Genomic DNA, 24,960 nt, shown 5'->3' on the forward strand with positions numbered 1-24,960 from the left:
CCCCCCCCCCCACCGCAAAGAGAATGTTTTTGTGGAAAGATAGCAGTTTCTGTAATACCAGTTTTATCAAATGAAAATTATAAATGAAGTAACTAATTTGAGAAATGTTTCTAGCATTAGATATAATGTATATTAAGCATGTAGCATCATTAAGTTTTCAAGTAATATTGTATTTAATAATATTATTATTTATATTATTGACTATCACATTCAATAGAGGTTTTAATCAAGTCCCAAATTAGTGAATTCTGAAATTCATTGTTTTCATGTATCATATGTAGGTATGAAATGCTTAATTATCACATTCAAATTTCTTTTGTGCATTAAATAGGGAGAGGAGTTTGGATGATTCAATGACAGATTATAATGGAAACATGATTATTTGGAAACAATATACAACTTTTTTCCTCTCCTTATGCCATATACCAATAATTCCAGATCAATCAAACACTTAATTTAAAGCAAAAATATAAGTTAACTCCTTTATTAGAAAATATGGGTAAATATTTTTGGAATATTGAGAAAACTCTTCTGAGCATATGTGAAATTTCTACTACACAAACATAAAAAACATTTATATTGAGGAGAAGTCAATGAATATTATCAAGTCTGACAAACAGAGAAGAGGACTGCATAAAAATGAAGAGCCTGAGAAATCTGTGGGACATCCTCAAGCATACAAACATTTACGTAATGGGAGATCTCAAAGAGGATTAAAAAAGGGACTGAATGAATATTTTATGAAATAACACAAACTTCCCAAATTTGATGAAAAGCATTAATCCTCATATCCAAGAAGCTCCATAAACTCCATACAGTATAAACTCAAAGGGATCCACACCTAGACATATAATATCAAACTGTCAGAAATCAAAGACAAGAAAAGCCGAAAAACAGCAAAAGAAAAGTAAGTTACCACTTGAAAAGTATCTTTGACAAGATAAACACTTTTTTTTCCTTTTTTAATTGGAAAAAATGTGCACCTGAAGGAACTGGACTAACACATTCAAAATACTGAAAGATAAAGACTCTCAACTAAGAATTCTATATCCAGCAAAACTATCTATTAAAGACAAAATAGAAATTAAGATTGAGATTAAAAAAACTGAGAGAATTCATCACTAGCAGGACTATACTAGAAGAAATATTTAAAGACGTCCTTCAGACTAATGACATGACACTAGATGATAATTTAAATCCACACAGAGAAATAAAAAGCATCACTAAAGGTAACTACATAGGTATATATTTTTAAAAAGTATAAATATATTTTTACTATTCTTATTTAAAATAACTGCATAAAATAATGATTATAAAATTTGTTGATCAATTTATGAGGTGTAAAGATGAAATTTATATGATAGTAAAAGATGAGGAGTGAATCAAGATATGTTGAATCAAACATTTATAATCTATTGCAATTAATACCTTAAAAATCCGAAGTAGACTATTTTAAGTTAATATGATCATTGTAATTCCCAGAGAAAATACTAAGAAAACATCTCAAAAAATAGATTAAAAAAAATTAAAATGGCAGCTATAGAATATCTCTTTAACACAAAAGAAGACTATACTGGAGGAATGGATAAACAGAAAGGATATGACACATAAACATGACAAGATATCAGAGATAAATACTGTATTATCAGTAATTATATTAAATATAAATGACTAAACATTCAAATCAAAAGGAATGAATGGAATAATATATTAAAAAATAATGATCAAATTTTGCTGTCTAAAAGAGACACACTAGATTAAATGACATGAGTAGTTTGAAAGTAAAAGAATGGAAAAGGACATTCCATTCAAACTGTAAATGAGTTAGAATAGCTATAGTAGACAAAACAGAATTTAAGACAAAAATGTTACTAGAGAATAAAAGACATTTTATAATAATAAATACAAATATATATGCACCTAACAAAAATGCCCAATATACATGAAGAAAAACATACAATAGATGGGAAAGATAGATAAAGATAACAGTTGGAGATTTCAATATCCATATTCAATAATGAACAGAGCAAAAAGATGTCTTCAATTTCTTTGTTGCTCTTACATGAACAACATTACATACCAACTACACCTCATAAACATTTATAGAACACTAAGCTCCAAAACAGTACAATACACATTCTTCTCAAGTACACAAAGAATGTTGTCCATGATAGACGTATGTTAGGCCACAAAACACATGTTAATAAATTTAGAAAAAAATGAAATAATATGAAAATATTCTCTGATCACAATGGAATAAAATTATAAATCAATAACATAATTAAGATATTCACAAATATGTGGAAATTTCATAGCACATGCCTCAATAAACAATGGGTCAAGGACAAAATCTCAAGGGAAAGTAGGAAATAAATTGAGATGAATAGAAACAAAACAACACTAGCACTTAGGGGATGCAGCAAAAGTAGTACTTAGTAGAAAATTTACACCTGCCAAGACCTATATTCAAAAGGAAGAATGATCCAATTTAATAATTTAACCTTCCTCCTTAAGAGAAAAGAAAAAGAAAATAAAATCAAAAGCAAGCCTAAGGTAAACAATAATAGAGATTAGAGTGAAAATAAATGAAATAGAAAACAGAAAAACAATAGTCAAAGAAACCAAACATTAGTTCTTGAAGTTCAACAAAATTGACAAACCTTTAGCTAGACTGACCAAGAAAAGAGGACAGAAGACTCAAATTGTTAAAATTAGGAGTGAAACATGGGATATCACTATTGAAGTTACAGAGGTACAAAGGAAAATAAGGATAACATAGATGATTGCATACCAACAAATTGTATAACCTAGGTGAAATGGATGCCTCCCTAAAAACACACAAATTATTGAAACTGACTCAAAAGGAAATAGAAAATCTGAATAAACCTGTAGCAAGTAAAGATATCTAATTAGTAATCAAGGAGACACACACACACACATAACACCCCCAATATACAGTTCCAAATGGTTTTATAGGTGAATTTTATCCAATATTTTAAAAAGAATAGCAATCTTTCACAAATTCTTTCAAAAACTAGAAGAGCTAATATGTCTCAATTCATTCTATAAATTTCTATTTATTTCTTTTCCATATATTAATACCAAAACTAGACAAAGACATCACAAGAAAAGGAAAATGCAGACCAATATACTTTATGAATATGGATGCAAAATCCTCAACAAACTGCTAGAAAACCTAGTCCAGCAACATCTACAAAGGATTATATACCATTACCTAGTGGGATTTATCTTAGCAAAGTTGATTTAACATATGAAAATCAATGTAACAGACCATTTTAACAAGGAACAAAAATCACATACCACCTCAATGCACGCAAAAAAAAATCATTTGACATACTCCAAGATGCTTTCATTATAAAAACATGCAACTAATTAGGAATAGAGGAACATATTCTCAACATAATTGGGGCCATCTACAAGAAAAAAAAAATCGTGGCAAATATTGTACTTAGAGGTGAAAGACTGAACGATTTCCCTCTAGGATTAGAAATAAGACAAGGATGTGTCCTCTCACCACTTCTTTTTCAACAGTGTATTGGAGGTTCTATCCATGTTAATTAGGCAAGAATAAGAAATAAAAAAGACATCCATGTTGAAGAGGAAGAAATAAAATTCTCAATTCACAGACGACATGATCTTGTATAGAAAGTCCTAAGGAACACACACACACACACACACATTCATATGCCTATAACACTATTAGAACTTATAAATGAGTTTAGTAAGGTTGAAAGTTTCAAGATCAATATTCAAAAATCAGTTGTATTTCTATGTAATAGCAATGAACAATTCAAAAGTGAAATTAAGAAAACAATTCCCTTTACAACAGTATCAAAAATAATGAAATACTCAGGAATAAATATAACAAATTAACAAGAGAAGTGCAATATTTGTACGTGAAAACTATCAAACATTATTTAAAGACATTAAAGAAGTCCAAAATAAATAGAAATATTTTCCATGTACATGGATGAGTAGAGTTAATACTGTTAAGATGGCAATACTCCCGAAAATGATCTATTGATTTAATGCAATCCTTTGTCTAAATTCCATCCTCCATTTTTATTTTTTGAAAATTAAGAAGATGATCCTACAATTCATATGGAAATGCAAGAGGCCAAGAATGGCCAAAACAATCTTAAAAAAGAACAACAAACTTGAGGAATTCACACTTCAAAACTCACTCATAGGCTACAGTAATCAAAACAGTATGGTACTGACAGAAGGATGGACACATAGATTAATGGAGCATAATTGAAGATCCTCTAATAACCACATATAGTTAGAATCAATTGATTTTTTTCAGGGGTGTTTGTAGAATTCAGTGGGGGAGATAGTAGTCATTTTGACAGTGGTTCAAATGCACATTAATGATGTTAAACCCCAACATCACACCATATAAAAAATTTAACTCAAAATGTGTCATAGATGTAAATTGAGTCAAAGATAAAAAAAACACTCTTAGAAGTAACTCTTAGACTAACATAAAATGGGAAAGAAGCATTTGAATATTTTCCAGTGATGACATAGACATGGCCACTAAGCACATGAAAAGATGCTAAACACATTAATCATTTGGGAATTGCAAGTCAAAAGCATAATTAGATGCCCCTTTACACCCCCTAAGATGGAAATAACAAGTGGCAAGGATGTGGAAAATTTGGAACTGTCATACATTGCTGGTAAGAAATCCAAAATGTTACCATCACTTTGGAAAACAGTTTCTCAGTTTTTCAAAATATTAAAAATAAAGTTACCATATGACCCAACAATTTCACCTCTAGTAATTTACACAAGAGAATTTAAAACATATATATACATAAAACTTGTTCATGAATGTTCATAACAGCATTATCATAATAGACAAAAGTCCATCAACTAATGAATTTAAAACAAATTATGACATATCCATTCAATGGAATATTACTTAGTCTTCAAAAAGAATAATGTACTGATAGATACTACACAATGGATGATGGAAAAAATGATGTTAATTTAAATAGAGCAGACACAAAAGACCATACATTGTAGTATTCTGTTTACATAAAATGTATATAATAGGAAACTCCATGGAGACAGAATTAGATTTGTCCTTGCTAGGGACTAGGGAGAGTCTGAATGGAAAACAACTGATCTGAAGTCAAATAATTTCATCTTTATCATCCTCATTTCATTCTGTTTTGTATTTATATCAGTTTCTCAGAGTGACTAAGCTCTTTCCCAATTTCATTTTCATTTTCTTTGTAACATTCATTATCACCTATAACTTAATTTTTTTACTACTTTTCTTCCCCTACAAGAAGGAAGCTCTTTGAGGGACACATACTTGACCTCTTTTGCTAATTTCTGTGTTTTTGATATGTAGTACAGTATTAATGCTGAATTTATTATTGAAAAAGAAAAGAATGTTATCTAAACTTGCTTAGTGCCCCTCTCAATTTAGATACTTACATATTTGTATTTTTACTGTTTTGGAATTGTTGTAACTATATTGTAAAATTTTGTGCTGTGTTAGAATTTGCAACGTGATTTATACAAGTATTTTGCCCCTATATATTTTTTTAATAAAAGTATTTATTTATGTATTTATTTTTGGCTGCATTTTGTCTTCGTTGCTGTGCACAGGTTTTCTCTAGTTGTGATGAGACGCAGGTACTCTTCTTTGTGGTGTGCAGGCTTCTCACTGCAGTGACTTCTCTTGTGGAGCACAGACTCTAGGCAATTGGGCTTCAGTACTTGTGGCATGTGGGCTCAGCAGTTGTGGCTTGTGGGCTCTAGAGCCCAAGCTCAGTAGTTGTGGTACACAGTCTTAGTTGCTCCATGGTGTGTGGGATCTTCCTGGACCAGGGCTTGAACATGTGTCCCTTGCATTGGCAGGCAGATTCTTAACCACTGTGCCAGAAGGGAAGTACCCTGTGACCCTACATTTAACATCCTATATGAGTAAGAGCTTCTAAATAATTACTAGCTAAAATTAGTCATAATACAATACATTGATGACAAGTACTCTAAACAATGTCTATAAATACCTGTAAAAAGAGCCAATCATTATTTTTAATTGTAATCTTTGATTTATAAAATGAGTTTTTAAATTTGTTGGTGACAGTATTTTTTCATAATTCCAACTACAAAGTAAATATGAGGGTGTAAGTAACTCCATACAAAGCACAATTTCTTTTTTTAAAAAACAATCTTTATTAGAGTATAATTGCTTTACATTGTTGTGTTAGTTTCTTATGTATAACAAAGTGAATCAGCTATACGTATACTTATATCCCCATATACCATCCCTTTTGCGTCTCCCTCCCAACCTCCCTATCCCACCTTTCTAGGTGGTCACAAAGCACCTAGCTGATCTCCCTGTGCTATGTGGCTGCTTCCCACTAGCTATTTTACATTTGGTAGTGTATATATGTCCATGCCACTCTCTCACTTCGTCCCAGCTTACTCTTCCCCCTCCCCATGTCCACAAGTCCATTCGCTATGTCTGCGTCTTTATTACTGCCCTGCCCCTAGGGTTTTCAGAACCTTTTTTTTTTTTTTTTTTTTAGATTCCATATATATGATCTACAGTCTGTCATACAGAGGGAAGTAAGTCAGAAAGAGAAAAACAAATACCGTATGCTAACACATATATATGGAGCCTCATTGTAATTTTGATTTGCATTTCTCTAATGATTAGTGATGTTGAGCATCCTTTCATGTGTTTGTTGGCAATCTGTATATCTTCTTTGGAGAAATGTCTATTTAGGTCTTCTGCCCATTTTTGGATTGGGTTGTTTGTTTTTTGCTATTGAGGTGCATGAGCTACTTGTATATTTTGGATATTAATCCTTTGTCAGTTGCATCATTTGCAAATATTTTCTCTGATTCTGAGGGTTGTCTTTTTGTCTTGTTTATGGTTTCCTTTGCTGTGCAAAAGCTTTTAAGTTTCATTAGGTCTGATTTGTTTATTATTGTTTTTATTTCCATTTCTTTAGGAGGTGGATCAAAAAGGATCTTCCTGTGATTTAGGTCATAGAGTGTTCTGCCTGTGTTTTCCACTAAGAGTTTTACAGTGTCTGGTCTTAAATTTAGGTCTCTAATCCATTTTGAGTTTATTTTTGTGTATGGTGTTGGGGAGTGTTCTAATTTCATTCTTTTATATGTAGCTGTCCAATTTTCCCAACACCACTTATTGAAGAGGCTGTCTGTTCTCCATTGTATATTCTTGCATCCTTTATCAAATATACGGTGACCATATGTGCGTGGGTTTATCTTGGCTTTCTATCCTGTTCCATTGATCTATATTTCTGTTTTTGTGCCAGTACGATACTGTCTTGATTACTGTAGCTTTGTAGTATAGTCTTATGTCTGGGGGCCTGATTTCTCCAGCTCTGATTTTCTTTCTCAAGACTGCTTTGGCTATTCAGGGTCTTTTGTGTTTCCATACAAATTGTGAAATGTTTTGGTCTAGTTCTGTGAAAAATGCCATTGGTAGTTTGATAGGGATTGCATTAAATCTGTAGATTGCTTTCGGCAGTATAGTCCTTTTCACAATGTTGATTCTTCCAATCCAAGAACATGGTATATCTCTCCATCTGTTTGTATCATCTTTAATTTCTTTCATCAGTGTCTTATAGTTTTCTGCATACAGGTCTTTTGTCTCCTTGGGTAGGTTTATTCCTAGGTATTTTATTCCTTTTGTTGCAATGGTAAATGGGAGTGTTTCCTTAATTTCTCTTTCAGATACTTTCATCATTAGAGTATAGAAATGCAAGAGACTTCTGTGCATTAATTTTTTATCCTGCTTATTTACCAGATTCATTGATGAGCTCTAGTAGTTTTCTGGTAGCATCTTTAGGATTCTCAATGTATCGTATCATGTCATCTGCAAACAGTGACTGATTTACTTCTTCTTTTCCAATTTGGATTCCCTTTATTTCTTTTTCTTCACTGTTTGCTGTTGGTAAAATTTCCAAAACTATGTTGAATGATAGTGGTGAGAATGGACAACCTTGTCTTGTTCCTGATCTTAGAGGAAATATTTTCAGTTTTTCACCATTGAGAATGATATTGGCTGTGGGTTTGCCATATATGGCCTATATTATGTTGAGGTAAGGTCCCTCTATGCTTACTTGCTGGAGGGTTTTTATCATAAATAGATGTTGAATTTTATCAAAAGATTTTTCTGCATCTATAGAGATGATCATATGGTTTTTCGCTTTCAAATAGTTATGGTGGTTTATCCCATTGATTGATTTGCATATATTGAAGAATCCTTGCATTCCTGTGATAAACCCCACTTGATCATGGTGCAAAAGCCTTTTAATGTGTTGTTGGATTCTGTTTGCTAGTATTTTGTTAAGGATTTTTGCATCTATGTTCATCAGTGTTATTGGCCTATAGTTTTCTTTTTTTATACATCTTTGTCTGATTTTGGTATCAGGGGTATCAGGGTGGGTGGCCTCATAGAATGAGTTTGGGAGTGTTCCTCCATCTGCTATATTTTGGAAGAGTTTGAGAAGGGTAGGTGTAAGCTTTTCTCTAAATGTTTGATAAGATTCGCCTGTGAAGCAATCTGATCTTGAGCTTTTGTTTGTTGGAAGATTTTTAATCATGGTCTCAATTTCAGTGTTGGTGTTTGGTCTGTTTATGTTTTCTATTTCCTCCTAGTTCACTCTCAGAATGTTATGCTTTTCTACGAATTTGTCCATTTTTTCCAGGTTATGGGCCAGGCTATGTCCATTTTATGGACCTATAGTTTCTTGTAGTTATGTCTCATGATCCTTTGTACTTCTGCAGTGTCAGTTGTTACTTCTCCTTTTTCATTTCTAAATCTATTGATTTGAGCTTTCTCCCTTTTTTTCTTGATGGGTCTGGCTAATGATTTATCAATTTTGTTTATCTTCTCAAAGAACCAGCTTTTAGTTGTATTGATCTTTGCTATTGTTTCCTTCCTTTCTTTTTCATTTATTTCTGATCTGGTCTTTATGATTTCTTTCCGTCTGATAAATTTGGTGTTTTTTTGTTCTTTTTTCCTTAATTGCTTTAGGTGTAAGGTTAGGTTATATATTTGAGATTTTTCTTGTTTCTTGACATAGGATATTATTGCTATAAACATTCCTCTTAGAACTGCTTTTGCTGAATCCCAAAGGTTTTCAGTCATCGTGTTTTCATTGTCATTTGCTTCTAAGTATTTTTTGATATCCTCTTTGATATCTTCACTGATCTCTTGATTATTTAGTAGCATATTGCTTAGCTTCCATGTGTTTGTATTTTTTACAGATCGTTTCCTGTAATTGATATCTAGTCTCATAACATTGTGGTCAGAAAAGGCACTTGATATGATTTCAGTTTTCTTAAATTTACCAAGGTTTGATTTGTGACTGAAGTTATGATCTAACTGGAGAATGTTCCATAAGGACTTGAGAAGAAAGTGTATCCTGTTGTTTTGGGATAGGATGTTCTATAAATATCAATTAAGTCCATCTTGTTTAATGTGTCATTTAAAGCTTGTGTTTCCTTATTTATTTTCCTCTTGGATGATCTGTGCATTGGTGAAAGTGGGTGTTAAAGTCCCCTACTATGATTGAGTTACTGTCAATTTCCCCTTTTATGGCTGTTAACATTTTCCTTATGTACTGAGGTGCTCCTGTTGGGCACCTAAATATTTATAATTGTTCTATGTTCTTCTTGCTTGATCGCTTGATCATTATGTAGTGTCCTTTTTGTCTCTCATAATAGTCTTTATTTAAAGGCTATTTTGTCTGATATGATAATTGCTACTCCAGCTTTTTTTGATTTCATTTGCATGGAATATCTTTTTCCATCCCCTCACTTTCAGTCTTTATGTGTCCCTAGGTCTGAAGTGAGTCTCTTGTAGACAGCGTATATACAGGTCTTGTTTTTGTATCCATTCAGTGAGTCTATGTCTTTTGGTTGGAGCATTTAATCCATTCACATTTATGGTAGTTATCAATATATGTGTTTCTCTACCATTTTCTTAATTGTTTTGGGTTAGTTATTGTAGATATCTTCCTTCTCTTGTGTTTCCTGCCTAGAGAAGTTCCGTTAGCTTTGTTGTAAAGCTGGTTTTGTGCTGCTGAATTCTCTTAGATTTTGCTTGTCTGTAAAGATTTTTTTTTTTTTTAACATCTTAATTGGGATATAATTGCTTTACAATGGTGTGTTAGTTTCTGATTTATAACAAAGTGAATCAGTTATATATATACATATGTTCCCATATCTCTTCCCTCTTGTGTCCCCCTCTCTCCCACCCTCCCTATCCCAACTTCTTCTTGGATCAATCTCTTGATCATTATGTAGTGTCCTTCTTTGTCTCTTCTAATAGTCTTTATTTTAAAGTCTACTTTTTCTGATATGAGAATTGCTATTCCAGCTTTCTTTTCGTTTCCATTTGCATGGACTATCTTTTTCCATATCCTTACTTTCAGTCTGTATGTGTCTCTAGTCCAAAGTGGGTCTCTTGTAGACAGCATGTATAAGGGTCTTGTTTTTGTATCCATTCAGCCAATCTGTGTCTTTTGGTGGGAGCATTTAGTCCATTTACATATAAGGTAATTATCAATATGTATGTTCCTATTCCCATTCTCTAAATTGTTTTGGGTTCATTATTATAGGTCTTTTCCTTCTTTTGTGTTTCTTCCCTAGAGAAGTTCCTTTAGCATTTGTTGTAAAGCTGGTTTGGTGGTGCTGAACTCTCTCAGCTTTTGCTTGTCTGTAAAGATTTTAATTTCTCCATCGAATCTGAATGAGATCCTTGCTGGGTAGAGTAATCTTGGATGTAGGTCCTGCTAATCCCTTCTGGCTTGCAGAGTTTCTGCTGAAAAATCAGCTGTTAATCTTATGGGGATTCCCTGTACATTATTTGTTGTTTTTCCTTTGCTGCTTTCAGCATTTTTTTCTTTGTGTTTAATTTTTGATAGTTTTATTAACATGTGTCTTATCGTGTTTCTCCTTTGATTTATCCTGTATCAGACTCTCTGCACTCCCTGGACTTGACTGACTATTTCCTTTCCCATATTAGGGAAGTTTTCAACTATAATCTCTTCAAATATTTTCTCTGTCCCTTTCTTTTTTTCTTCTTCTTCTGGGACCCCTATAATTGGAATGTTTGTGCTTTTAGTATTGTCCTGGAGGTCTCTGAGACTGTCCTCAATTCTTTTCATTCTTTTTTCTTTATTCTGCTCTGCAGTAGTTATTTCCACTATTTTATCTACCAGGTCACTTATCCATTCTTCTGCCTCAGTTATTCTACTATTAATTACTTCTAGAGAATTTTTAATTTCATTTATTGTGTTGTTCATCATTGTTTCTTTGCTCTTTTGTTCTTCTAGGTCTTTGTTAAACCTTTCTTGTATTTTCTCCATTCTATTTCCAAGATTTTGGGTCATGTTTACTATCATTACTCTGAATTGTTTTTCAGGTAGACTGCCTATTTCCTCTTCATTTGTTTGGTCTGTTGGGTTTTTATGTTGTTCCTTCATCTGCTGCATATTTCTGTGTCTTCTCATTTGGCTTAACTCAGTATGTTTGGGGGTCTCCTTTTCACAGGCTGCAGGTACATAGTTCCTGTTGTTTTTGGTGTCTGCCCCCAGTGGGTAAGGTTGGTTCTGTGGGTTGTGTAGGCTTCCTGGTGGAAGGGACTGGTGCCTGTGTTCTGGTGGATGAGGTTGGATCTTTTCTTTCTGTTGGGCAAGACTGAGTCTGGTAGTGTGTCTTGGGATGTCTGTGAAATTATTATGACTTTAGGCGGCCTGTATGCTAATGCGTGGGGTTGTGTTCCTGTCTTGCTAGTTGTTTGGCATGGGGTGTCTAGCACTGGAGCTTACTGGCCGTTGTGTGGAGCAGGATCTTAGAATTGAGATGGAGACCTGTGTGAGAGTTCTTGCCGATTGATGTTACATGGGTCTGGGAGGTCTCTGGTGTTCCAATGTCCTGAACTCAGCTCTCTCAACCTCAGAGGATCAGGCCTGACACCATGACCCTGTTAACCACATGGATCAGAAGAAAAGGGAGAAAAAAGAAAAGAAGGAAAGAAAAATAATAAAATAAAGTTATTAAAATAAAAAAATTGAAAAAAATATTATTAAAATGAAAAGGTAACAAAAAAAAAGGAAGAGAGCAACCCAACCAATAACCGAATCCACCAATGATAACAAGCATTAAAAACTAAACTAAAATAAACATAAAAATTGGAAACTGGTCAGTCTCATCCAGCAAACCCCAAGTCTACAGTTGCTCTCAAAGTCCACTGCCTCAATTTTGGGATGATTCATTGTCTATTCATGTATTTCACAGATGCAGCGTACATCAAGTTGATTGCAGAGATTTAATCCACAGCTCCGGAGGTTGCACAAATTAATTTCCCTTTCTCTTCTTTGTTCTCTCAGCTCCTGGGGTTCAGCTTTGGATTTGGCCCTGCCTCTGCATGTAGGTCACTCTCTGGCATCTGTTCTTAGTCCAGAGAGGAGGGGGTCAAAGGAGCAGGTGATTAGGGGGCTCTGGCTCACTCCAGCCGGAAGGAGGTAGGGGCACAGAATGTGGGGCGAGCCTGTGGCAGCAGAGGCCAGCGTGACGTTCCAAAAGCCTGAGGTGCTCTGTGTTTTCTCCAAGGTAAGTTGTCCCTGGATTACGGGACCATGGCAGTGGTGGGCTGCACAGGCTCATGGGAAGAGCATTGTGGATAGTGACCTGTGCTTGCATACAGGCTTCTTGATGGCTTCAGCAGCAACATTAGTGTTTCATATCTGTTTCTGGTGTCCATGCTGATAGCCGTGGCTCATGCCCATCTCTGAAGCTCATTTAATTGGTGTTCTGAATTTCCTCTCCTCACGTGCCCTGACACAATGGTCTCTTGACTCCCTCCAGTTTAGCTGTGGCATACTAGCCCCCTTCAGGCCGTGTTCACACAGCCAACCCCAGTCCTCTCCCTGGGCTGTGACCTCTGAAGCCCGAGCCTCAGCTCCCAGCGTCCACCAGCCCAGGTGTGTGAGCAGACAATCCCCTCAGGCTGGTGAGTGCTGCTCAGCACTGATCCTCTGTGTGGGAATCTCTCTGCTTTGCCCTCTGCACCCCTGTTGCTGCGCTCTCCTCCATGGCTCCAAAGCTTCCCCCCACCACCAACCAAAGTCTCTGCTAGTGAAGAGGCTTCTTGCTATGTGGAAACTTTTCCTCTTTCACAGCTCCCTCCCTGTAGTGCAGGTCCCATCCCTATTCTTTTGTCTCTGTTTTTTTCTTTTTTCTTTTGCTCTACCCAGGTACGTGGGGAGTTGCTTGCCTTTTGGGAGGTCTGAGATCTTCTGCCAGCGTTCAGTAGGTGTTCTGTAGGAGTTGTTCCACATGTAGATACAGTTTTGATGTATTTGTGGGGAGAAAGGTGCTCTCCACATCTTACTCTTCCACCATCTTGAAGGTCCTCCCACAATTCCTTTACTTATCAGTGTGACATTTCAAGGAGGGTCTGGAGTAATTATGACATTGTTCAGGGAAAATTTTATTTATTAATAGAATAAATGTTTGAAGAGAGTTGTGATTATTAATGAATTAACATATTACATATGCTCAGGTAGCTTACCAATTCCTAACTATTTTAGTGAGCAAGTTTACTTATTTATTTATAAGCTATTTCCATCAAGAAATTCTATTTTTCACTGTTTTGTCTGACTCAGAGGGTTTGCAATACAAGTCTTTAATTCTGACTTTAATATCCCAGACCTACTGTACCTTTTCCCAAATTTATCTTAGCCAACTGAGGCTTTGGATAGATTACAACGTGGGTTTCAGCCATATCCACTGTGAAATTCAATAGGTTCATAGAGTGCTTTATTTATTTATTTTCTCAAATTAAATGTCTTCAGATGGAGCTTGAACTCTCTGATTTGCCCTTCACCTCATTATATTTATTATATTATCATATTACTTGGCTTATTTTTTTACATTTGTTTTCTGCCTCCTGCAGACGTTTGGATTTTGATGCCTTCTAGAGTAATCTTTAAATAAAATGTCTTGCCGAAATCTGACTTTATGTCAAATGAGCACCGATCTTAGATGTTGTGGTCCCTTGTATATGTTCTCCTACTATCATGTGTTTTCTTACTTTAAGAAAAATTTTACTACAAAAATTACCTAACAAATTAATGGAAACCCATTACAGGTTAGAAATTTAGTAATATTATAACTTGTTTAGATTATTTTTGAATTTATTTTCTTTCTTTTCCACATTACAATACAATCCCTTTATTGCTGACAAGAACATACACCAAATTGCACAAATATTTCAGAAATTTGTAAATGCACTGCTTATATTATTTCTTTAAAAAAAATCTTGTAAAATTTTTTCTTGTACTGGAATGGAAGCCAGCAATCTAGAGATTGAATTTTGTCTTATTTTCCTTTAATCAGAGGTAGTTTCAGTTCTTAGGCGGGAAAAAATAATGAAACAAGCAATGAACTTAATAATGAAACTATATATTTATCTACTTATCTATTCTTAAAATAAGTTAATGGAGCTTATTATTTAGCTCTTAAATGGAAAAAAAATTCATTAAGGGAGAGATTTATATATGCAAAATATTATATATTACTTATATACATTATAAATTTATATTATAGATAGTATTGTATCATGTATATTATTTACATATTTATTATTTACATTTACTGAGCATAAAGCAAAATCAAAATTTAGAAACCTTTCTAAAGAAAATTCAAGCTTAAAAATATTTCCCTAAGTTTTAGATGTTCTCAAGCAGAGTGAAAAACATGTTAGTTTATAGACAGTAACAAATACTTTAGTATTCTGTTCCTTTCACATCCATTTTTCATGCTTTAGTAAAGTGAAATTTTCTAATCAGAGTAGAGTGGCATGGTGAAGGTGTAGATAATATATTTGGATGAAGGTTTTTAATGAATGTGGTATTTATTAAGACACAATCCATTAAAAGAAGACTTGCATGGTTGTCTCACATTATTTCATTGATTTTTACTTCATGCATGATTCAAGGTGAGAATTATTCCTTATGAGAAGTACTCACATTTCTAATCTTTAATCTGATAATGCAGTCCTTTTTATTTGTATAGTTTGGAATATTTCTCATGTATAAGCTTTACATCCCCTAATAACTATAAGTTTGAAATAGAGGATCAAAATTAGCATAATCGTAGATATTTAAGGGGTTCAGTATATAAAAATTAGTACTTTTTTCTGGTAATTTACTCTTATTTCCAAAATTTGGTTTTCAGACAGAAAATAATAGGCTAGATTCTTTTTTAATCGAAGATTTGAAGATCTGAACATGTCAACATCAAGTATGTCATTGGTAATGACGTTACAAGGGTTTAAAATGGAATACAAGATTAAACTTCCACATGTAATTTGAGAATCATTTTACAGGCTTACCAAAGTTTATGTCCCTGTATTAGTAGAACTGTTTAAAATACACACGTATACATACACAAGTTCTATGGTAGTAATAAGATGCTTATATATAAGAAGTAAAATAGAGAATTAAGACAATTTTCTGGGTAATACAATCCTAAATAACAACCTTAATTGTCCAGAGAATTGTCTCAATTTTCCACCTCACTTTGTGTGTGAGCCTACACCTCAAATAATAGCCTTAGAAGGGAAACCTGTCACCGAGTTTGCAATTTTTGTAAGGTCAGACTGTGAAAATCCCACCTTATCAGGTAAATCAGAGACACAAAGCAATTGCCCTTTAGAATTACCTGGTACCTAGTTCATTGTGTGCAAATGTAGACTGATTGTTAATGAAAATGACATATACTGTGCCATATTAGTATGAAAAGGAATAATTGCATACAACATAATGTTTTGTAGTCATCTAGTATTTTTCTTTCCCCTTTCTAGGCCATGAAATAATAACCTTACTAATCTCTTCATCCTTGGTTCCTTGAATAGTTTGAATACAGACCAACATTAAGAAATAATACTTTTAATGATGAATATATGAGAGAAAAAATTACATGTAGAAAAAACAGCTTTAAAGCATTGACATCACCAGATTTTGATACTAACTAAATTGTATTCCTGAGCCTCTGTTGATAAACTGTATGAGAAGAATTAATACCTTTCCTGTGAAGATTTTAGCAATGTAAATATATAGTCATATCCTTAAATAGACTGAATCGATTAGCAATCATATTGAAAGGAGGGCATACTGACCATTTCATATCTAAAAATGGTAACTTTAAACTGTATGTAAAATTAATAATAGTAGAAATGAAAACAATATTAAAATAATTAAGAAGCCAATGTGCATCATTTACATTATCATCAGTAAATAAGAAGACAGACTATACTTCTTGCTATTGTTGATTTTAATGACTTTTAGTTCACTAACCACATGTAATTTTTTAATATATACATATTTAAATGTCATTTTGCAATAATGAATCAAGAGAACAAATGACAATAAGCAGAAAGTTAATAAATTTATTTATCTCAAACCTACCTGTTCAACAGTATTTCTAATAAGCTGGTAGCTTTTTTATTGTGAGACACACCAAGAAATCCTACCCTCTAAACTGCTTTTACAACTTTGCATTTTTCAATCTCAACATTCTTACATGGACAACAGAAACTACCAACATGGATATAAACAGCTTCACAGCTCTAATTTTGAGTAAGACATAATATAGTTGTTTTCTAATCACAAAATAGTACATCTCCATTGTAGAAAATTCTTAATATTAAAGATAACAAAGTAAATAAATATCATCTACTATTAAAAAATAAATAAGCACTGTTAACAATAGAAATATAAATGCACAGAAACATACTAACATGTATATCTTAAATAAAACTAATATGAGGCATGAATGATTTGAAAATATATATAGTTTTATCACTTGAAAATATATATAGTTTGCTTCCAATTAAGATGGAGTAAAAGAGACTGGTTTTACGCTCCCATCTTAAACAGCTAAAAAAACAGACAAATAAATGAAACGATGATGTTCAATTTGTTGGCCATCAGACAATGAAGCACAGTCGTCCCTGACAGAAAAAAAACAGACAGGGCCCTGAGATTTACTGTACTTAATGCCTAGAAAAGATTCCAGATTGCAGTGCAAGGAACAGAAACCCAGTCAGAGCCCAGCAGTCTTCATGAGTTGAGGAAATAGATCTGGATGTTGGAGAAAACAAGGCTTCTAGAATTTGAATTTCAGAGTACCAGAGAGGAGAGAGCTGCACAGAAGAGAGAACTCTGAGATCTGCTGAGGATCTCCCTTGAATTTTCAGTTGAGTACCAACCAGTTGATGCATGTGAGAAAACTATCCAAGCCTAAGGAAAGAATCACTTGAAATGATAAGAGGAAACAGTGTCTGCAGTGCTGTTGTATTCTAGGACTGGAATTAGTGCCTGTTCCCTCCAGCCAAAGTGGAGGACCTCACAATTCATGGGGAATTGGTTTATAGTGCCTCAGAAGTGGGCAAAAATCAGCCCTTTATCTTTTGATCCTAACAAAAATTTTAAAAAAGCAAGACCCAAAAAGAACAAATAATTTTCAAGAAACTATTGCATCCCAAAACAAAGCTGAAGATTATGGAATACAAAAATATCCAGGACATGAGATAAAATTCAGAATGCTTGGCATCTAATAAAATCACCCAATGTGAAGAATATACATGAGGAAAAAGATCAATCATAACTAATCCAGAATTGATAGAGATGCAATTTGTAAACAAGAACATTAAGTTATTATGATTCCACTCCCTGTGGTCAAAAGCCTAGAGGAAAGGTTACAGTGGAAACAGAATATATAGAACATGATCAAATGGAATTTCAGAGATGAAAACTGTAATGCCTGAGATAAAAATTACAGTGGATGGTATTATCAGTAGATTCGATAGTGCAGAAGAAACTATTAGTGTACATGAAGACATAGTAATAGAAACTATTCAAAATGAAGAACAGAAAGAAAATAGACTGCAGAAAATTAACAATTCATGAACTTTGGAGCAATTTCAAGAAGCCAAATAAATGTGTAGTTGTAGTCACTAAAGAAGAGGAGGAAAAGGGGAAACTAAAAATATTTGAAGAAATAATGGTTGAAGATATTCAATATTAGATGGAAACCATAACCCCGCAGATCCCAGAAGTTAAACAAACAAACAAACAAAAAACCCTAAGCACTAGAAGTGTGGAAAAAAAAAAAGAAACTACAGAAAGATCGATCAACATGACATTGCTAAAAATGAGTTATAATGACAAAATCTTAAAAGAAGCCAGAGGAAAGACACATTATATATATATAACCAAAGGATGACAGCACTTTTCTCATTGGAAACAATGCAAGTAAGAAGACAATAGAATAACATCTTTAAAGTACAGAAAGAAAAAAAAATCTGTCAACATAGAATACTAAATCAGGTGAAAGTGTCTTTCAAAATTGAAGGGGAAATAAAGAATTTTTCAGACATACAATAGCTGGAATTCATCATCAGAAGTCCTGCAATATAAGAAATGTTAAAGGAAGTCCTTCAAGCAGAAGCACAGTAGTATAAAATGGAAATCTGAATCTACACAGAGGAATAAAGAAATGGTAACACCATTTGTAAATATGAGACTATTTTTATTATTACTTAATTCACTTTAGAAGATAGTTGAATATAAGAATAATGGCAATGTATTGAAAAGTTTATAACATGGGTAGAAGTAAAATGCATGATGGGAGTAGCTCAAAATCCAGAAGGGGAGAAATTGAGGTATATTGTGGTAAAGTTCTTATGCAATGTGTGAAGTAATTTAGTTTAATTTAAATTAGAGATTGATAAGTCAAACAATAAAATATAAATCCTAAAATGATATCAAAAGAACAAAAGCAAAAACAGAGTAATAGCTAATAAGTCAACAAAGGCACTATAACATTTATTTTTAAAAGTCACAATTCAAAAATAGGTGGAAGAAAAACAATGAAAAGGAACAGGCAACTGATAGAAAATAGAAAATAAATAAAAGCAAGATAGATTTGAGCCAGTTATATTAAATAATCACATTAAGTGAAAATGGTCAAAGTACTCCAATTTCTTTAAATGCCAATGATTGAAAAACTTGTTTTAAATCCTCCTAACACATTTGGAGTTTTAAAAATTTGTTTAACTATTTATGATATTTTCATTTATAATTTGCATTCTTTGTTATCTAGAGCATTACAATTTCATGATAGAGTGCTATTGATTGAACTATTCATTTTTAACCTTTTTACATAAACATACAGTAGAATACTTGCTGATGTACATTCTATGAATTTTAATACAGGTATAGACTTATATACGCACCATCATAAGCAGGATCCAGAATAGTTTCATCACCCAGAAAGCTCCCTCATGTTATCTACCTTTAATCTAAATCTTCCACCATGGTTAACCTCAGAGAACTACTGATCTATTATCATTCTAAATAAAGATTATTTAGAAAACAAATAATAAATCAAGAAAGTATTTATATATTTGTAATACCACCTATTGCAACAGAATTTTGTTGTTGTTTTTTGTTTTCTTTTGCTGTTGTTGTTGTTTTGGTTTGGAATAATCTGGTGTGGAGAATAAAACTGGTGATACATAAGAGATAAGAGATGGGAGAGAGAAAAAGGGGAGATATGCAGAAGGGAGGTGTGACAAGTGCTGGAGTAGGTTAGATGGGTTTTTATTGAGTGGGCCAAAGGTTCGTTTGGTTTTTTTCCATAAGATGGCTCTAGTAACACTTAATTGTCTTTAACTTCATTCAAAACAATGTTGTTAGATTGTGACAGCTGTCATATCCACGTGCATTAAAAAAAAAAAGAATTATCAAAACTGGTGAATCTTTGTGTAGCCATTTTAACATTAAAGATGGAAGAAAAAAGCAACATCTTCAGCATATTATGCTTTATTATTTCAAGAAAGGTAAAAACGCAACTGAAACGCGAAAAAAAAAAAAAAAAGATTTGTGCAGTGTACGGAGAAGGTGCTGTGACAGATCGAGCATGTCAAAAGTGGTTTGTGAAGTTTCATGCTGGAGATTTCTCGCCAGAGGATGCACGGTCAGGTAGACCAGTTGAAGTTGACAGCGATCAAATCGAGAGATTAATTGAGAACAATCAATGTTACACTGCGTGGGAGAGAGGCGACATATTCAAAATATCCAAATCAAGTGCTGAAAATCATTGCACCAGCTTGGTTATGTTAATCGCTTTGATGTTTGGGTTCCACATAAGTTAAGCGAAAAAAAACCTTCTTGTCTGTATTTCTGCATGCTATTCTTTACTTAAACATAATGAAAACGTTCCGTTTTTAAAACAAATTGTGATGGGTGATGAAAAGTGGATACTGTACAATAATGTGGAATGGAAGAGATTGTGGGGCAAGTGAAATGAACCACCACCAACCACACCAAAGGCTGGTCTTCATACAAAGAAGGTGATGATGTGTATATGGTGGGATTAGAAGGGAGTCCTCTATTACGAGCTCCTTCCAGAAAACCAAATGATTAATTCCAATAAGTTCTGCTCCCAATTAGACCAACTGAAAGCAGCACTCGATAAAAACCGTCCAAAATTAGTCAACAGAAAATGCATAATCTTCCATCAGGATAACACACGACCGCATGTTTCTTTGATAACCAGGCAAAAACTGTTACAGCTTGGCTGGGAAGTTCTGATTCATCTGCCGTATTCACCAGACATTGCATCTTTGGATTTCCATTTATTTATGTCTTTACAAATTCTCTTAAAGGAAAAAATTTCAATTCCCTGGAAGGCTGTAAAAGGCACCTGGAACAGTTCTTTGCTTAAAGTGATAAAAATGTTTGGGAAGATGGAATTATGAAGGTGCCTGCAAAATGGCAGAATGTAGTGGAACAAAAGAGTGAATATGTTGTTCAATAAAGTTCTTGGTGAAAATGAAAAATGTGTCTTTTATTTTTACTTAAAAACCGAAGGCACTTTTTGGCCAGCCCAATATCTAGGGAGCAAGCAGAGGGACAGACTTTAGCTATGTGCCAGGACAACTTATCCATAGTAGTAGAAAATAGTAGATATTTATGGACATAGTTTCAATGTCAATGTTCAATATCAATAAAAAATTATAATGAAATAACCTTGGTGGAGTCTATTTCTAAGTGGAGGAATGTAGCACAACCTCCCACACCTAAATATCACTCCCATTTCTCAGCATTTGTTAAAAATAGGAAGTTTTATATGCATATTATTAATATAAATATAATTTTATTTATCTATCTCTTTATATATTATACTTTCATCTATCTATTACACTTTAAGTCTAGATTTAACTGTTTTTTTTTTGTATTAAATACATCAAAATTTGTATAATGTATCTGTTTATAAGTTTATTTGTTTCAGAGTCATCTCTCTCCTAGGTTCTATTATCCAGGAAATGTCCAATCCTGACTGTATTTTTGACCTATATTTAATAAACTTTTTCACAATAGATACCTAGTAGTTGTATAAATGAGTAGATTACTTAGTATTAGACAACTTAATTGCTGAGAGATTAATTTCGTTTAACTTCTTAGTGGGCTGTAGTATGTATTTAAGCAAATACTTTTCTGAAAGTGTAATTTAGTAGTTTAGTGGCTGATTCCTTGTAAGTCTGTAAAGAAACTTGTCTTTATAAATCATGGACAGCTTGTCTGTGTGTACATATACAATCTATTTTTAGATCCGTAGTAATTTCACAGGTCTAATCTGTGTTATCTATCAGTATTTACATCTCTGTTTTCTAGCTCTCCTGTTTTTTTTTAACAATCACCAGGTGAAATGCAGTAATAATTACAGTCCCTTGCACTATCAGAGTTGTTTTCTCTGTCTACTTATAGCACTTTACCTCTGGGAAACATAGTGTATCCATTGCCTGTACCCCTCCCCTTTTTATCCCCACTGGGATCTATAGTTATTAAGTAGCAGTAGAAGGCTGGAAGAAATATACTACCATTTCAAAAAGCACCATCTGTAATCTGTGCAAGAGAGATTTTTGTTACGTATAGGGCATGGATCTCCCGCAAAGTACTATGGGCATACTTCAGTGGATAGGTGCAGGATCATTCTATTCATCCAGGTGGGTGAGATTGCTTTGTTCACTGAGGTGAAGTTTGGATGGGCCACTGGTGATTTTTGTCAACTCAGTTACAGTGTCCTTTTGTTGATTTTGTTATTGATATTCTTGGAGTAGTTGTCTTAATCCCAGCTTAGTTAGATTTGTGTGGATATTGAGGGAGGATTTGAATAAACTCTGACTATAGTTTGGTAGTAGGAAACAAATAAAGAGCTTGGTCATTCTGATTAAGCTAAAACTATTGGTAACACATGTCAACCTTTAAAAAGTGTCATTTCAAATTATAGTTCATTATGGAAAACAAAAGGAAATAAACTTTGTGATTTTTTTAAAATAGGGAATTGATGCCTAGAAGCTGATTTTAGTAATAGTGAAGAATGTATTAGAGGGATAGAAAACTGTGTCACAAAAAAGTGTCTTGTTCTATGAGTCTATTTTATTAAGTAAGGTTTATCTGCAAGCCATATATCTGCACCCCATGAATGATATGACACAGTTTAGCCTAATCTGTTTTATTTTTTTCATCTTGACTAGCACCCAAAATCTCTGGCCTCAGAATCCTGAGATGGCAATTTGACTTAAACCATTGCCTTATCTACAAAGGTGGAATAGGATGCCATTTCACTGACTCTCTTCCTTTACTGCTGGATTACAATTTTTGCTCTCACTAAACACTTTCTGGGTGCTTCATACCAGCATCACATTTGGCCTGACCTACACACCTCTCCATATCAATATTGTTCTCATAGAGTTGGGGAGGACAGTATAGAATATTTCAGACAAGATTTCCGTACCAACAAAACACAAGGACCTAGGTAAAAATATCCTAAGGGGTTCATAATATAAACCTGACATTCAATGATGAAACAACATAAAGGCAGTAACACTAGATAGTAAACTATTGTGAATTAATAATTAATTGGACTTTGTGAAAGATCTACTAGGTGCAAAAAGTAAAATATTTGAAAATAAATTCAAACCTCACACTGGTCAGAATGGCCATCACTAAAAGTCTACAAATAATAAGTGCTAAAGAGGGGTGGAGAAAAGGGAACCCTTCTACACTGTGGGTGGGAATGTAAATTGGTGTAGCCACTATGCAGAACAATTTGGAGGTTCCTCAAAAAAAAAAAAAAATAGAGTTACCATATGATCCAGCAATCCCACTCTTGGCCATATACCCAGGCAAAACTATAATTAGAAAAGATACATGCACCCCTATGTTCATAGCAGCACTATTCCAAGACATGGAAACGACCTAAATGTCCATCGACAGATGAGTGGATAAAGAAGATGTGGTATGTATGTGTGTGTGTGTGTGTGTGTGTGTGTGTGTGTAATGAAATATTACTCAGCCATTAAAAAGAATGAAATAATGCCATTTGCAGCAACATGGATGGACCTAGAGATTATCACACTAAGGAAAGTTAGTCAAAAAGAGAAAGACAAATACCATATGATATCACTTATATATGGAATCTAAAATACGACACAAATGAACATATCTATGAAAGAGAAACAGACTCACAGACATAGAGAGCAGACTTGTGGTTGCCAAGGGGGACGGAGGTGGGGGAGGGAAGGTTTGGGAGTTTAGGATCATCAGATACAAACTAGTGTGTAGAGGATGGACATACAACAAGGCCCTACTGTACAGCACAGGGAACTATATTCAATATCTGTGATAAACCATAATGTAAAAGTATATATGTATATAAGTGAAAAAAAGAAAAGAAAACAAATTCAAGGAATTTTACTCAGAAATCATTGAAAGAAAATAATACCTTTTAATTGTTTGAGGGGTAATGCATCATTCAAATAAAAATTCTGTAAATATAGTACTAAATAAAGAATTGTATTCATGTTGAGAGGTTAGGACAAGAGATGCAGGTTGGAATTACACATATTCCACAGAGTTGATTTGCATTATTCAAGCTAGTTATGTTATACAAAATTGTTGCATATTTTCAACTAAATCCCAGAAAGAAAATGAAGAAAAATCAGACAAGAGGAAAAGGTACATATGAAAGACACACTGAAAAGTTCTAGAAATGAGTAATGGGAGTGCCTGAAAAAAAGAAGAGAGAGAATGTGTATGAACTAGTATTTGAATATTGTTAGATAAAATATCAAAGTGGGTGAAAGATGTTAATTCACTATTAAAATTTGGTGAAATAAAAGCAGGATAAATACAGTGTAAATCACGGACCTCAAGTGAAAGGCTTTCAAGTATTTATAGTTTTGTATAATATTTGCTGTATATATAAAATATCCATTTTTATAATTAGAAAGTTTCCTTCTATTTCCAGCTAGAAAAAGTTTTTATCTGAATGGGTTTTGAATTTTATTGAATAATTTTCCCTGTCTCTTTAGACAATCACATGATTTTTCTCTTTTAATGTATTTTTGTGCTGAATAGCACTGATTGATTTTTAAATGTTAAACCACCCTCGTATTTCTGGAATAAACACAAGTGAGTTGTGATGTATCTCATTTTATATCTTTTTAGATTTGATTTCCTAATATTTTATATTGGAGTTCTTAATTTTTATTTGAGAAATTGGTTTCCAATTTCCTTACTTATAATGTCTGTAAAATTTTGGTATTAATATCTTGCTGTTCATATTAAAAAGAATGCAAAGTGTTTCCCCTTTGTCTCTCTTTTGAAAGAATTTGTGTGAGGTTGGTATAATTTTTTCCTCAAATACTTACCAGATTTCATGTATAAAACTGATGCAAAGAATTTTCTCTGTGAAAATTATTTATGGCAAACTTAATACTAATAGTAGACAAAGAATTTTTAAATATTCAAAATTTCCATTACATTTTGTACTTGTTTGGGTAAATCTAACTTTTCA

This window comes from Neophocaena asiaeorientalis, unplaced genomic scaffold (assembly GCF_003031525.2).
Source record: "Neophocaena asiaeorientalis asiaeorientalis breed wild unplaced genomic scaffold, Neophocaena_asiaeorientalis_V1.1 scaffold15, whole genome shotgun sequence".
Lineage (NCBI taxonomy): Eukaryota > Metazoa > Chordata > Mammalia > Artiodactyla > Phocoenidae > Neophocaena > Neophocaena asiaeorientalis.